General features: G+C 40.1%; 1 protein-coding gene across 7 annotated transcripts in view; it reads left to right on the forward strand.

Moving 5' to 3' along the window:
* The window catches only part of inpp4b (inositol polyphosphate-4-phosphatase type II B), a 257,269-nt gene that overhangs the window by 29,612 nt on the left and 214,893 nt on the right, over positions 1-12,764 (forward strand). For 2 of the 7 annotated variants that reach the window (XM_030053485.1, XM_030053500.1), the window contains 3 exons: positions 551-644; positions 2,505-2,593; positions 5,298-5,376. The exons of 2 other annotated variants lie outside the window; for them this stretch is intronic. The gene's annotated coding sequence lies outside the window, so the exon portion shown is untranslated. The remainder of the gene's footprint in view (positions 1-550; positions 645-2,504; positions 2,594-5,297; positions 5,377-12,764) is intronic. 3 more of the 7 variants (XM_030053476.1, XM_030053493.1, XM_030053509.1) reach the window with 2 other exon arrangements.

A 12,764-nucleotide genomic window follows, 5' to 3' on the forward strand; every position in this document is an offset into this window, starting at 1 on the left:
CAATTTTTTAAAAGTCGAAAAGTTACTATCATAAGGCTGATCGATGCCTTATTGTAAGAAATGATTAACAATACAACAAGGCAATAAAATTTGATTATGACATGAGAAATTTTAGGAAATGTCTGGAAAAAAGTCTTCAGAATATTGGCACCATTGTTGGTTGCATTAGTCTTAAGTCAGAGCAGTGAGGGGGATTTGATGATCATTGCCTCTGAATAGAAGGAATGTTTCTTTTGTGACAGTATCTGCATCAAGATTTCTTTTCTTCTCTCTTTGTTGGGAGCTAATGTGTGGGTGCCACAGTGACAGCAGTGTGAGTCACCTGGTGTCATGTCCTCTGCTCTGGTTTTCTCTCTCTCTTTCTCTCCCTCTCTGTCACTCTCTGTGGCTTGCTCTCCCTCTTTCTCTCTGATCTCTGGGGCATACAACTCACTCCCTCACCTGTCATCACAGACAGGTATTTGATACATATTGTTTCTCTAAAGCAGCTGTTCTGTTTGATTGTCCCAGCAAGAATTAATTGAGTTTTGTACCTCTGTTACTGTTGCAGATCTCTTTCCTACTGTTGCTACTTGGCTCTCCACAGGGCTTCTGCAGCCCTGATTTTGAGCTTTAATTTCCCACAGCCTCAGGTTTCCAGAAGGGTAAGTGTGTTGTGGTTGCCCTACCACTTCCCTATACCTGTGCACAGCATTTGGGATTTGATTTCCTTTTCAACTCACTCATTGGTCTGCAACACACTGGCATATCTCATTTCATGATTTTTCAAAAACTAAAAGCTGCTTCATAGTTTTGTGTTAAGTGATTCCGTGGTTTGATTGGATTGTCTATGGCAGTGTGAACATGTTATAATGCTATGGTGGTCATTCAGCACATAGCCTGCCAATAATGGCATTCCTTGGCAACATAGGAAACAGCCTTGGAGTTGCTTGCTGCTTGTCATTCCGCCTGTCATTCCTGTTTCTTTGTACTCTACTGTACTATCACTGTCCAGTAAAGCACAAATGTGAAACAAAAAATCTTTACAAGAGCGACAACAAAAACAAAATGGACAAAAAAAGCACAGGAAATAGCCTATGATAGCAAGCAGTGTCCTGGACTATCTTATTTGAGTGCTCAACACATTTGTGGTTACGCTCAGAAGGGACACAGATGAAACAGAAGTAGCAAAAACAACTCATGTATTGGCAGTATTAACGAGTAGATGCATGGGTTGCATTGTGAGGGTTATTCTCAAGCAAGGTCATAGTACATGACCAGTACAAGTCGTACATGTGTAAATCATTCATTGGCTGGGCAAGGAGGCAGGAAAGGAAAAACCTTGTGTTTTGAGGTGTGCTCTCATCATAGAAACTAGAAACATGAATACCTATTGACACCATTGGCTCATGGTGTCCATTGGGGAGCTTGCTTGTCTGCATTTATAGCAAACATGAACCAAAAGTGTGGCGTGTGTGTATGTGTGTGTGTGTGTGTGTGTGTGTGTGTGTGTGTGTGTGTTCACACCTCTGTGTGTATTTGTGGGAACACCTGACCCCTTCCCTCTCCTGCATACAGCTGATCTGGATGCAAGATCTACAGTTTGTAAAGATAATATTAATAACAGAAACTAAATTGGATCATGCATCCATGGTTGTATCACATCATTCCTTTGTTTAGGCCATGAATAATGATGAGTAGTGGCAGTACAGTGCAAGAAGGGGGAAAGGGAATGAAAAATAGAATGATGTAGTGAATAACCTACCATATTTCTATTTAAAACTTCAAATTGTGTGCAAATTGAATTCTCTGATACCTGTACACATTACTCACATCTGCCAGTCTTCAGAATTTGGGAATGAGAGGTTTTACAAATGAATGTATTTGCAGACTTCCTCAGCTTTTCTCTCTTCAACCTGTTCTGTGTTGTCTTCACTATAATTTGAAATCAACCAGATAAACCTGTATATAAAGTAGACCAAGTACCAATCACAGTTCACAGTCTCTTGCACCACTCTGCCTGCAGGTACATTTTAGGAGAGGTGTTTGCAAGCTACAGTGGCGCTGCAGATACCTGCAGTGTTTAACAGGAACATTTTGCTGCAGAACCATGAATTAGCTTTACGAAGGCCCCCTAGAGATGATGCATGAGAAATAATGAGAAATCCCCCTGTGAGTGTCACAGACAGGCAGTCAGGGAGCACTCAGTTTGAATCTCATGGAGAGAACAAAGAAAGTTCTTGAGAGTTCAGTCAAACATTTGTTGATTTCCCAGACTTGTGAGGTGAACGTGAGATTGGCTATGGATAGATAATTGCTACATTTTTAGTTTTTAAGTGTAAATTTGTTTGAGTTAGAAAAAAATCAAAACAAAATCACTACTTTCTTACTTACAGTACTTAATCACTAACATTCTTGTAACAAATTTTAATCTTTGTTGAAGCTTTGATCTGTTTTGGCGTCAAAAGCTAAACTGTCATATTCTCTCCTTTTTGCTCTTTCATTGTGTTTGCTTACCTTACCAGTCATGAAGAATCATGAGATCCTGAAACTCTGTACCCAGCTAATAATAACTCTTCATGCTGGAGATGACTTCACATATGCCTTCATACCTGTAAGAGTACATCAGTACATATGTCAGCTGAAATAAACACACAAACACACAAAGGGATAGCAAGGTTGTGTTTGCAGCAAACATGAGAAAACTCAAAAGCAATAAAACATTAACTTAATGAAGGAGTGAGAGAGAAAAATTACTTGACACTAAGAGCATTCAACTCAATCCTTAGTCTTATCGCACCCTCTGGTTTACATAGACAGATGATTTTGTGCTTGCACTCTGTGATAACAACAAATTGATTGATTCATATATCTATACATCTGAATTTTACATATAGTATATCTTAATTGGTGCCATCTCTGGTACAAAGGATTGTAAAGATTTAAATCAACCAATTAAACATATATCATACATTTGTATAGCACATTTTGTATAATCAGATTCAATGCAGTGTGCTTTCTGTCTATCTGTTTATCTATCTGTCTGTTGTTGTTATTGGTGATATTTTTGGTGTTATATTCTTATGACATGGGGATATTAATAGTAAATTCACTGAAATTCTCAAGTAACTAATTTAATAGTGGCTGTTCCATTTGATAAACCAGCCTCTAAAGGTAAAACAGAAAGTTGGCAATAAATCTTGGTGATATTACCTTTCTTGAATTTCTGTGAGTGCCTCCTCTCCTGATGTTCTGTTGTTCGCCAAACATGTTAAAGAGAAGCCATTGGTAACTTACTAACGATCAATAAAACAATATGACTGGTACACCAGCTATAAACTGCCACAAGGAACCAGCTAGTCACTTCATAAGGGGATTATCAGTGAACCTGGAGACTCCATCACAGACTGTATGAAAAGCCCATTATTCTTAGTACACAGTACAGTACTTCGCTATTACCAGTTCTACATAATTCATGTCTTTCCCCAAGTGCTCTCACAATAATAGTTTCCAAATGTTGCCAATATTGTTTTACATCTGCCATCGATTGAAGTGTAATTTCAGCTGATACACTAGACATTTCTTATGCAATATGCATAAATATTGGTGGAATATTTAACATGCTGTCCACACTTTATATAGCGTTGATGGAATATGTGGGCCTATTTCTAGCTCTGTCTCTACTCTATTTGTAATTATCAATTAGAGCTTATTTCCCAGGAGAACAATAACTCACTCCCACCGTGTGTGGGGGTAGATCCTGATCTAGCAGCTGTGTGTGTTTGAACAGTGCACCATCTGAGTACGACTGCTGTAGTGTGGCACAAAGTGAGACAGGAGAATGAAGTGCTTAAGGATCTGCACACAAAGTTTGTATACTGTACATAAGGCTGGGAACACATTAGAGGATAATTGACCGATCTTAAGTCCCGTCCCCCTTAGTTACTGTTGCTAGGTCAGACAAGGTTTATGTGCTCAGCCATGGAGAAAGTGAAATTCAGTAATAGGTTACTCATTGCGTTTGTTCCCATAGTTTTCAGCAAGCATACAATATGCATATTTTCTGTGTCGTCCGTTGAAACTAACCATGCTAGGGTCGTAGCAATTTGACTGCTACTTTTCACAAAATTACCTTCAGAACAGCAGCTCTGCATGTCCAAGACACACGTTTCCACCAGAAACTAGCTTTCAACAGTACTTTCTTTCTGTTTCAATCAAATATGCAAATATGTTAAATATCAAAATGTTCAGTATCTTCTGCTGAATGTAAACATCAAATCATCAAACAGCAAAACATTGCACTTATTCTTTTTACGGTATGTCTCTCAAAATTAGTTGGTGTCACCCAGGCTAGGCTAAGCTAGTTAGTTAATTCACTGTCCTGCGAACCGTTTAGCTTGTAAAGCCGTTTAGCTTGTTCAGTGTCTATACTGTAGGGATGCCAGGCAGAACATTTCACCTGGGAGTTTTTATTAAAAAGGCAAAAGCAATTGGGTCAATCAGTTGGGTTGATTAACACCAGACATTGCAACAATTACGAGGGGAATCCCGTCTGTGAGGCTTAGTCAGGCTCAGTGCTCATCCTTGATTATCTGGTGGTGTGAAGGGTTTAAAATATGGGGGAACATTTCATGATTTAGCAAAGACTACTCTGCTGTATTGTATTTTGTTTTGTTAAGATTTAAATCTTTTAAGCCTGGAACCTGTTCACAATTACTCATAACTTTGTTTTGCTGACTTATTAACGCTGAACTTGTGGTTTAACCACGGGAGCTGTTGATCACAGTATGGACAGTGTGTCGCTACGCAATAGTGGGGTGAGGCGGGAGAGTTATATTAAATAATTATATTGTTGATAATATTAATGATGATGATGGTGATGAAGATCATCATCATCATAATAATAATAATAAAATCATGATAAGGTCGGGATAGTAATTTACAAACGACTTAATGAATAAAAAGTTTGTGTGTATGTTGTTATTTTTTTCCCCAATGCGTACTGATGCACTGGGGGACTGAATGAAAATGCATATTAACATATGCTGATTAACACAGGATTACATACGTTTCCGTGAGAAAAGAGGTCTTGATGGCCGCGATGCTTCAAAAGTCAGTAGGATAGTTTCAGGTACATTATTAAGTGTATGATAAAACTGGTATAGGTTAAGAATGACAACAAAAGGTCAGAGCTTTAAACCGTGTAGACTGCATTACAATCAGACAGCAAAGGTTAATTAGATGACATATGAGATACAGCATGCCCTGTCCTTCCTATAGTTCCTCATCTTTTGTCCCATTATTCCCATTTTCCTCAGACCTGAGTCCATAATAGAAGACTGAGACCCCCATCTCTGCTTTGAATGGGTCTCCAAGGCCCTCTGGCCCTGAATGAAGGTCAGACTCATCACTTTGAAAAACTCTTGATACACTATTCCTTTCAACCATCAACAATGGATTTTGCTTTGTCAGAACCTAGCAGACAGAAGCAGTTTTGAAAAATGAGGAGGCTTAAACAATGGAAAAAATAACTTCCAAGTCCAATGGGGCAACAACTGACTGATGCAGTTGCAAGTTTGTCATAATTTAATTTCCACTTGAACACTCATGTCTTTTGTGAAACAAGTTTTCCTGCATTTGTTATACATGAAGTATGTGCAAAAAGCCAGTGTTAGCTGTGTTTTCCCATTTATCCTCCTTCCTTATCGTTTTGAGCCTCTTGTGTGGATGAGCTGTTTAGCTCCAGGCCAGCAAGTGGAATAAATAACTCTCAACCTGAACACTGGAGGTATTGCTCTGGAGTTTTCCTCTTGTGAATATTTCTTTTTATCCCCGGGGAAAAAATACATTATTAGAACCCCAACCCCCACCACCACTGGCACCTTCCAGCTTTCTACTTTTATGCAAGAGAACAAGAACAGAGAGAGGCTAAATTGTCATCTGGGTCTAAACCAGGAGAAGAGATTTAAGGCAAGAGCAAGTCCTGCATGGCATGCACAGTGTAGTAGGCTATACTTCAGAGAAATCTATATTGATTTCTAAAACTGAAACCAGCATGACATTTCCAACTATGATTTTTTTTCTTGAAATCTTGAATATTGGTAATGGTTTTTCCAATAACATATTGGCAGCTAAGGCAGCTGAGAAAGAAAATTCTTCGATAATACAATCAAACAACATTTATAGATATAAAATCAGAAAGGTAAACTCTGCAAAAGATAATGGTGTACAACTATTTAAACATATCAGGCTCCATTATTGACAATGAAGCAGACAGATGGATTTAATTTGCGCTTAGAATTTGACAAGAGTGACTTATGGCAGCTGGAAGGCTCAGGGGTGCTGCCATATGTAAACTCCTCTTAGCTAATGTTTACAATTACAGTGGTAGCAAATTAGAGAGTGGTGGCCAGTTTGCATATCAAACGATGCTGAGACAGAAATCTCTGGCGTTTTGCACTGGGATGTGTTTACTCAGCAAACAGCAGTTTAATTGGGAAACTCATTTTCCAGCTGCTGTGGATTTGGGGCTCACAGTATGTGTATGCCCCAGGTCTGTGTGTATGTGCATACGTGTGCCCATTTACAGTATTCAGTAAGAGCCCCTTAAATAATTAAAACCAGCCAAGGGGTAAGTTAATGGAACCAGCATGTTACTTGGCTCCATCATGACAAGACCACCAGCCAGATACCCTTGTTAACAGACCTGTCAAGATTCACTGTATGTGACAGTTGCCATACTGTCTTCTGATGCTTAATTGATCCTCATGAAGGTTGCCTGCAGAGAGGGCTTTTCACAAAGTACAGAAGCTGGAGAAGTATTGACAAAATGTTGGGGAGACTCAGAAAGAAAGTACACATGCTATTGACCAGGAAAGGCTTCCTTTGGGGCAATCTTCATTCGCGATCAATGTTACGGTGTGGGATTGAATGAATAGGCTGCAGCCTGAAGCTTCCTAACTGCCTCTGTCCATGAGGAGGTTTTGGTTTGACATCTGTGTCCCATTGTGGTAGGGCACTGAGCAGTAAACCATGTAGATAAAAGAACTAATGGGTGAATACCACTGAATATGACTATTCAGTTATACAGTCCAATCCTTGATTCTTATTGGTGTTTTGTGTGAATGTTAGTTAGGGAGAGCTTAAGAGAGTACGGTATAAATGAGCTTGAAAATGGCAGGAAAAATAGTTATCTAACAATATCTCTCCAGATCCAACATCACCAAATCAAAAATGGCCTATTCCATGTTGTTTTTCAATACACAACCAACCTTTCACAATGATTTGGACTAAAACATGGAAACAGCTGTATCTTCTCCAAGCCCACTGTCCAGTGTAACAAGCGTATAGACTCTCATTCTTCTGTTCCTCTTTCCCTCTGAGTCCCCCCTGTGGCCAAGGAATCATTAGGAAGTGGGCAGATGCACTTTGTCAAGGTGGCCACATAGTCCCCTGGCCGTCAGCCATAGTCTGGCAGAGCCAGCCCTGCATAGCAGCACTGACAGGGAGCAGAGATATAACAAGGGATAGGACAAGGAGGGAGGCGGAAGGAAGAAGTGGAAGGAGGGAAGGGATATCAGTGGGAGGAGAAACTGGCAAAGAAAAAAGGAAAAGATCAGGGAGAAAAAATGTTGCAATGGAAACGGATGGATAGATCCAGGGAATTTCTATAACTACAACATTTGCTTGCTGCTACCTAGATTTTTTTGTTGTCTATAATTTTAGGGGAGCATCTTAAATTTTGTCTTATGTAAAAGGTAATTACAGATAACTTTTGCCTAAAACTTATTACTCTTTACTGGTTATCTTACTTATTGTTATTATTTGGAAATATTTAATTAAATGTCCATTTGTTAACTTCACTAATGTTTCTTAATCTGAGTAATTTCCATCACAACTGGAACATGGAGTTAACTGACAAAATAAGGTTTGTTTTGTCCAAAGCTTGAAAATGTCACAGCTTGATATTTCACAGTTCAATTCCTCATGTCCAATGTACGGCCATTTTGTGAATGTCAGTACTTTGGAAGAAGCCAACAATGTATGATACAAGCTGCATGAGCCTGGGTAGTGCAGAAATCCAGTTTCTAGCCCCTAAGGAGAAGTCTCAAAGACGCATACAGTAGAATGACTTGCTGCCTCTGTATCAGTGCCAGTTGTCAGAGCAATCAAGCGCCCAGCTGGACTATCATTTGGTGCCACTGAGGTGGTTTCAAAAGTAATAGGATTTCTTGCCCTCCAGAAAGAGACAAGCCCTTCTGTGTGTGTTTGACCAAGAGGAATGGAGAGGCATGAAGAAAGGCAGTCCAGGACAATAGTATGCTCTCTGCTGATTGAAAACAAACTCATTGTTTCCCCTCAGGTGGAAACACATTTTTGCTTCCATTTTTTTCCTCATACCTTTTCATTTTTGCTCTCTTTCAATTCCATTTGTTCCCCGAGTCATTCTTAGTTGCAACATTACAAAGGGTTAAATGTTTCTGTCACTGGATGGGTGATTGGAACATGACAACATTGAACTAATTTCGGCAGTCTTTCCTAGCATTGGTGGACATTTAATTCTTAATTACAGCCTAGAGTACAAAAGATGCCAGCTAGACTTAGGGCTCTATTTTAACAATGGGACCATCTATGGCAACAGCAGGATTCCATCAAAGCTTCCTGAGGTGAAACAGGCATCCCTATGTGAGTAACAAGCAGAGTGTACACACATTATGCACTCAACTATGTAGGCTTGTATTACTTGATGCAGTTGTAAACTGTAAAACTGCACCATTGACTTCAGACCTGGATTTTGTTGGTCAATCACACAATCGCTTTCAGCTGCCCAAAGATAGCAATTCACACTAACAATGTACCTGACCACACCTCATTTTAAGGCCAACATGATCATGGGTGTTCAGAAGGCTTCAAGTGCATTTGCTATTAACACAATGTGGACATATCAGCCTGAGTGACAACCTGAAAGGAAGATTTCAGCACACAAATTAGAACATCACAGTAGGTCATAGAAGTGGTTGTAGTGGTGGGTGTGCCCTGCATGCTTTATGCCTCTGCAGAAGGTCTCACCACATTATGTAACTTGGAGAAACATGAACTACAAATTCACTTTGGCATATCTGGATATGGATATTTTGCATATCTCATATATATTGCGGTCTAACAATGGATTGCAATTAGAAAAGTTTTCTGTTCAGTGACAGTATCTCTGAAGTGTTGTGCTGCACTTTCAGTCTTTGCATGATGAAGAAAGTGGCACTAGCAGTTAATTATTAGAAATTAATTTAACCCGCAACCACAGGGACTTGTTTGCATGCGAAAATAGGCAAACATGAATATCAAGTTCATAAATACACACATTTCATCAGTATGTGGTTCAAATACCTGACTGATGATTAACATGGACGATTATCTTTTGTGTAATAACGGTCTGTGATCTGATTAAAAACTGTATTTGAGAAGAATGATGTGACAGTCTTGTGTAAGTTGGAAACTTGGGCATAGTACCTCTATAAAAACTCATGTATTGATTAAATCATAACAAGCTGTGTATTTGAAACGGCATTGTGAGATAGATCGCTGGTTAAGTCTTGTGGCTACGGTGTGTGCTGTATGGGACTGTAGTGCTAAACAAGGAATTTAGCCACACAGCAATTACAGGTCAATCTTTGTTTCAGCCCTTACCTATGGTCAAGAGCTGTGAGTAGGGACCAAAAGAATGAGATCACATTAAGTTGCTGAAACAAGGTTTGTCCACAAGGTTGCTAGGCTTACTCTTCATCACAACATAATGAGCTCAGCTGTCCTGCAGGACCTTGGGGTCAAGCTGCTCCTCTGCTTTGAAAGGAGCATGCTCAGGTGGTTTTGGCACCCAATAAGTATGCCCCCTGGGAGATGTTGTGAACACGGCTGTCAGGCAGAAGACCCTGGGGCAGGCCCAGGATATGCTGGATAGACTGAGTCTCTCAGCTGCCGAGCAACACCTTGTTGTTGTGGAGGAAAGGACATCAGGGCTGTTCTGCTTGGACTGTTGGCACCAGGACCCTCAACTGAATTAAGTGACACAGAAATGGATGGATGGATAGATGGTGCAGTTGCTGAAGAGCCATGAACCTAATTCTGGACTTTTCTTCCTCCTCTGCTGCAGCCGAAGTGACATTCCAAACTTAACAGTACTGACTGCTGTTCTCTTGTGATAGTTCTCTCCTCAATTTTCTGCTTGAATGCACTGCAGGTATGATGGGGGAAGGGTCTATGAGAAAAGGACAGAGAGGCCCAGGGGATGAAGGGTTAGAGACAAAGAGGACAAGACACTGACAAACCATTGCTCCTTTTCCCACTATTCCCATTACACAATGTTTTCTGTATTCCTCTTTCTCAGGAGTAAATCCAGGCATGTGTGGCATGGCAGGGATTCTCACCTTTGAGATCTCTGTAGATTGGCATGGTGGGATAAAAATGATTACTTGTCACTCTCTTCTCTTATCAGTACCATGACACATGACAGGCTACAACCTCTTACATGTGATTATCTTCCATTCACACTCCCCATGGTCAAAGCTATACAGGATTGTCTCCATGGTATTGCCATCACACCATCTCTTTAGCAGCTCCCTTATGCATCAGCAGATTTACGCTTCATTAGGAAGTCCTATGACTCGAGTGTAATATAAGCACCTCTGTGGCCTGTTCTTATTCTTGCAAGTGTACTCTGCTACTGTCTCGGATTCATAGCCAACATGTCCTTTAAAAACTATAATGAACAAGTGGATAGTGAAATTTGATGACTGTAGCACTAATAATCTCACATTTCCTGCAGTGTAATGATCCTTCTCTGCATAGACAGTATTTCCACTGTGGTCTGTCAGTGTACAATTCATGAGCCTAGATTTGTGATCTTATACCTAATTCCCATCTAATCTCTGTTTCATTACAGCCATCTTTTAGTGGCTGAAGTGGAATCACAATGTGCATTGCTATTAGAGGGTCTTTGTCGCTTTTGTCCCTTGAATGCTTATCTCAACAAAATTCCTTTCACAAAAGACACTGGTATACACTAGGGAAACAAAATACTGTAAAGAAACCTCAACTTTCTATGAGGCATGTTTAACATGAATTTAGCTATTACACACTATGAATGTTTGTCTTATGATTCTAAGTACCTGCAGTAATTTACAAGTGATCATCAGTGATATCGGGGAGGTGAGGTGCCTGCGCAGAGCCAAAAGGATACTAAAAGACAACACCCACCCGAGCCACAGCCTGTTCACCCTGCTGCCGTCAGGCAAAAGGTTCTGAATGCAATTCCCTCTTCCACCACCGTTTTAAACTCCGGAATATGTGCATATGTTTACAAGCTGGAGGACTAGGAACCAATGAAGAAAACGTCAAAATCGTAATTACATGTCGACGGACAAGGTAGAGTATTACAGGATTTTTCACAAAAATGATGATGCTTAGTTTTATTTATTGTTACATTGGAGATGAATGCTAACATAACAAAACGAATAGAAGAATGACAAAGTCTTAATTTTTCTGAAATTCTGCTGACTTTTTCAGCTTATATTTGCTAAGTCTGAATGTAGACTAATGTTGTGTGTGTAACTGAATGAAGTGTGGGCAACATGATATAAGCGACATTAAAGATTGCTGTAATTTATTACACGCTAGCTGAGATAGAATTATGAGTTTGCAATGCAATTCAAATCTTACTTGGCATAAGGTTGACAAAGACTGACAAAACTTTTTTGCCATAAGATGAATGTATCTATTTGCCTGCTAGCCTGATGGAAGTGAGGTTAGATGTCTCTTGGGCTCTGAAAGAAAAAAACTGGCCCAGCGTTCCAAATCGCATACTTATACTTTTTACTTTTAGTAGGTACTGCAGCTGCCCTTACAAAGTATGTAGTTTAGTATGAAATATGCATGCATATCTATACTATTGGGACACACTACATACATCATCCGTGAAGTCCGGCCCTCTCGCTCACTTCCGCCGCCGTCCGTAGCGGCAAATTTCAATGTTGTTGTCAAAATGCCACTGCTGTTTCATACTGCGCTGTCCTCTGTCATATTTATTATCTTCTGTCTTCCTGTCGCTTCTGCTGTCACTGAGCGAGTTTTGTGCGATATGGGACACGCAACTCAGTCAGTGCGACGTAACGTCCGCTGCACAAAGGATTGTGGGTCAGAATGGCCAGAGCAGCATGCTGAAATCCATACTGCGAAATCTGACCGGATGTAGTAGAACATCCTAGTACTCTTGGCATACTGCATCTGACATACTATGTATTGGGACACACTAAATCTTTTTTTTCCCTACTTAATAGTATGATAGTATGAGTATTGGAACGCAGGGCTACAAAACTCTGTGACAAAGGTGACACTCATAAGGTGACAGCCTATGACAGCACTCTGCTGTTTTCCTGTTAGCCATGAGACAGATCACTACAGGTACCATCAGGACAGTGGAGACAATTTGCAGCCGTGCATTAGTTTGCTCAGTCAGAAAGTATAAGCCATGCATTGCTGAGAGTGTATGAGGTTTGAATTTTCACAAAAATGGTTCTTTTTATGGATTTATTGCAGCATTCAACCACAACGTCAACCCGATCCGAAGCAGAAAGACGGAATTGGAGGCCTGATGTTTGACATGCTGACGTCACTGGAGGTTTCTGGGGTCTTGATGTCCCAGATGGAGCACCTGTACACAGACATTGAGAGGCTATGCTGTCTGATAGAATAAATTGTTGCTTCTTATTTTTATGTGCACAAGGTTCATTGTT

Source organism: Myripristis murdjan, chromosome 1, assembly GCF_902150065.1.
Source record: "Myripristis murdjan chromosome 1, fMyrMur1.1, whole genome shotgun sequence".
NCBI classification, from domain to species: Eukaryota; Metazoa; Chordata; class Actinopteri; order Holocentriformes; family Holocentridae; genus Myripristis; species Myripristis murdjan.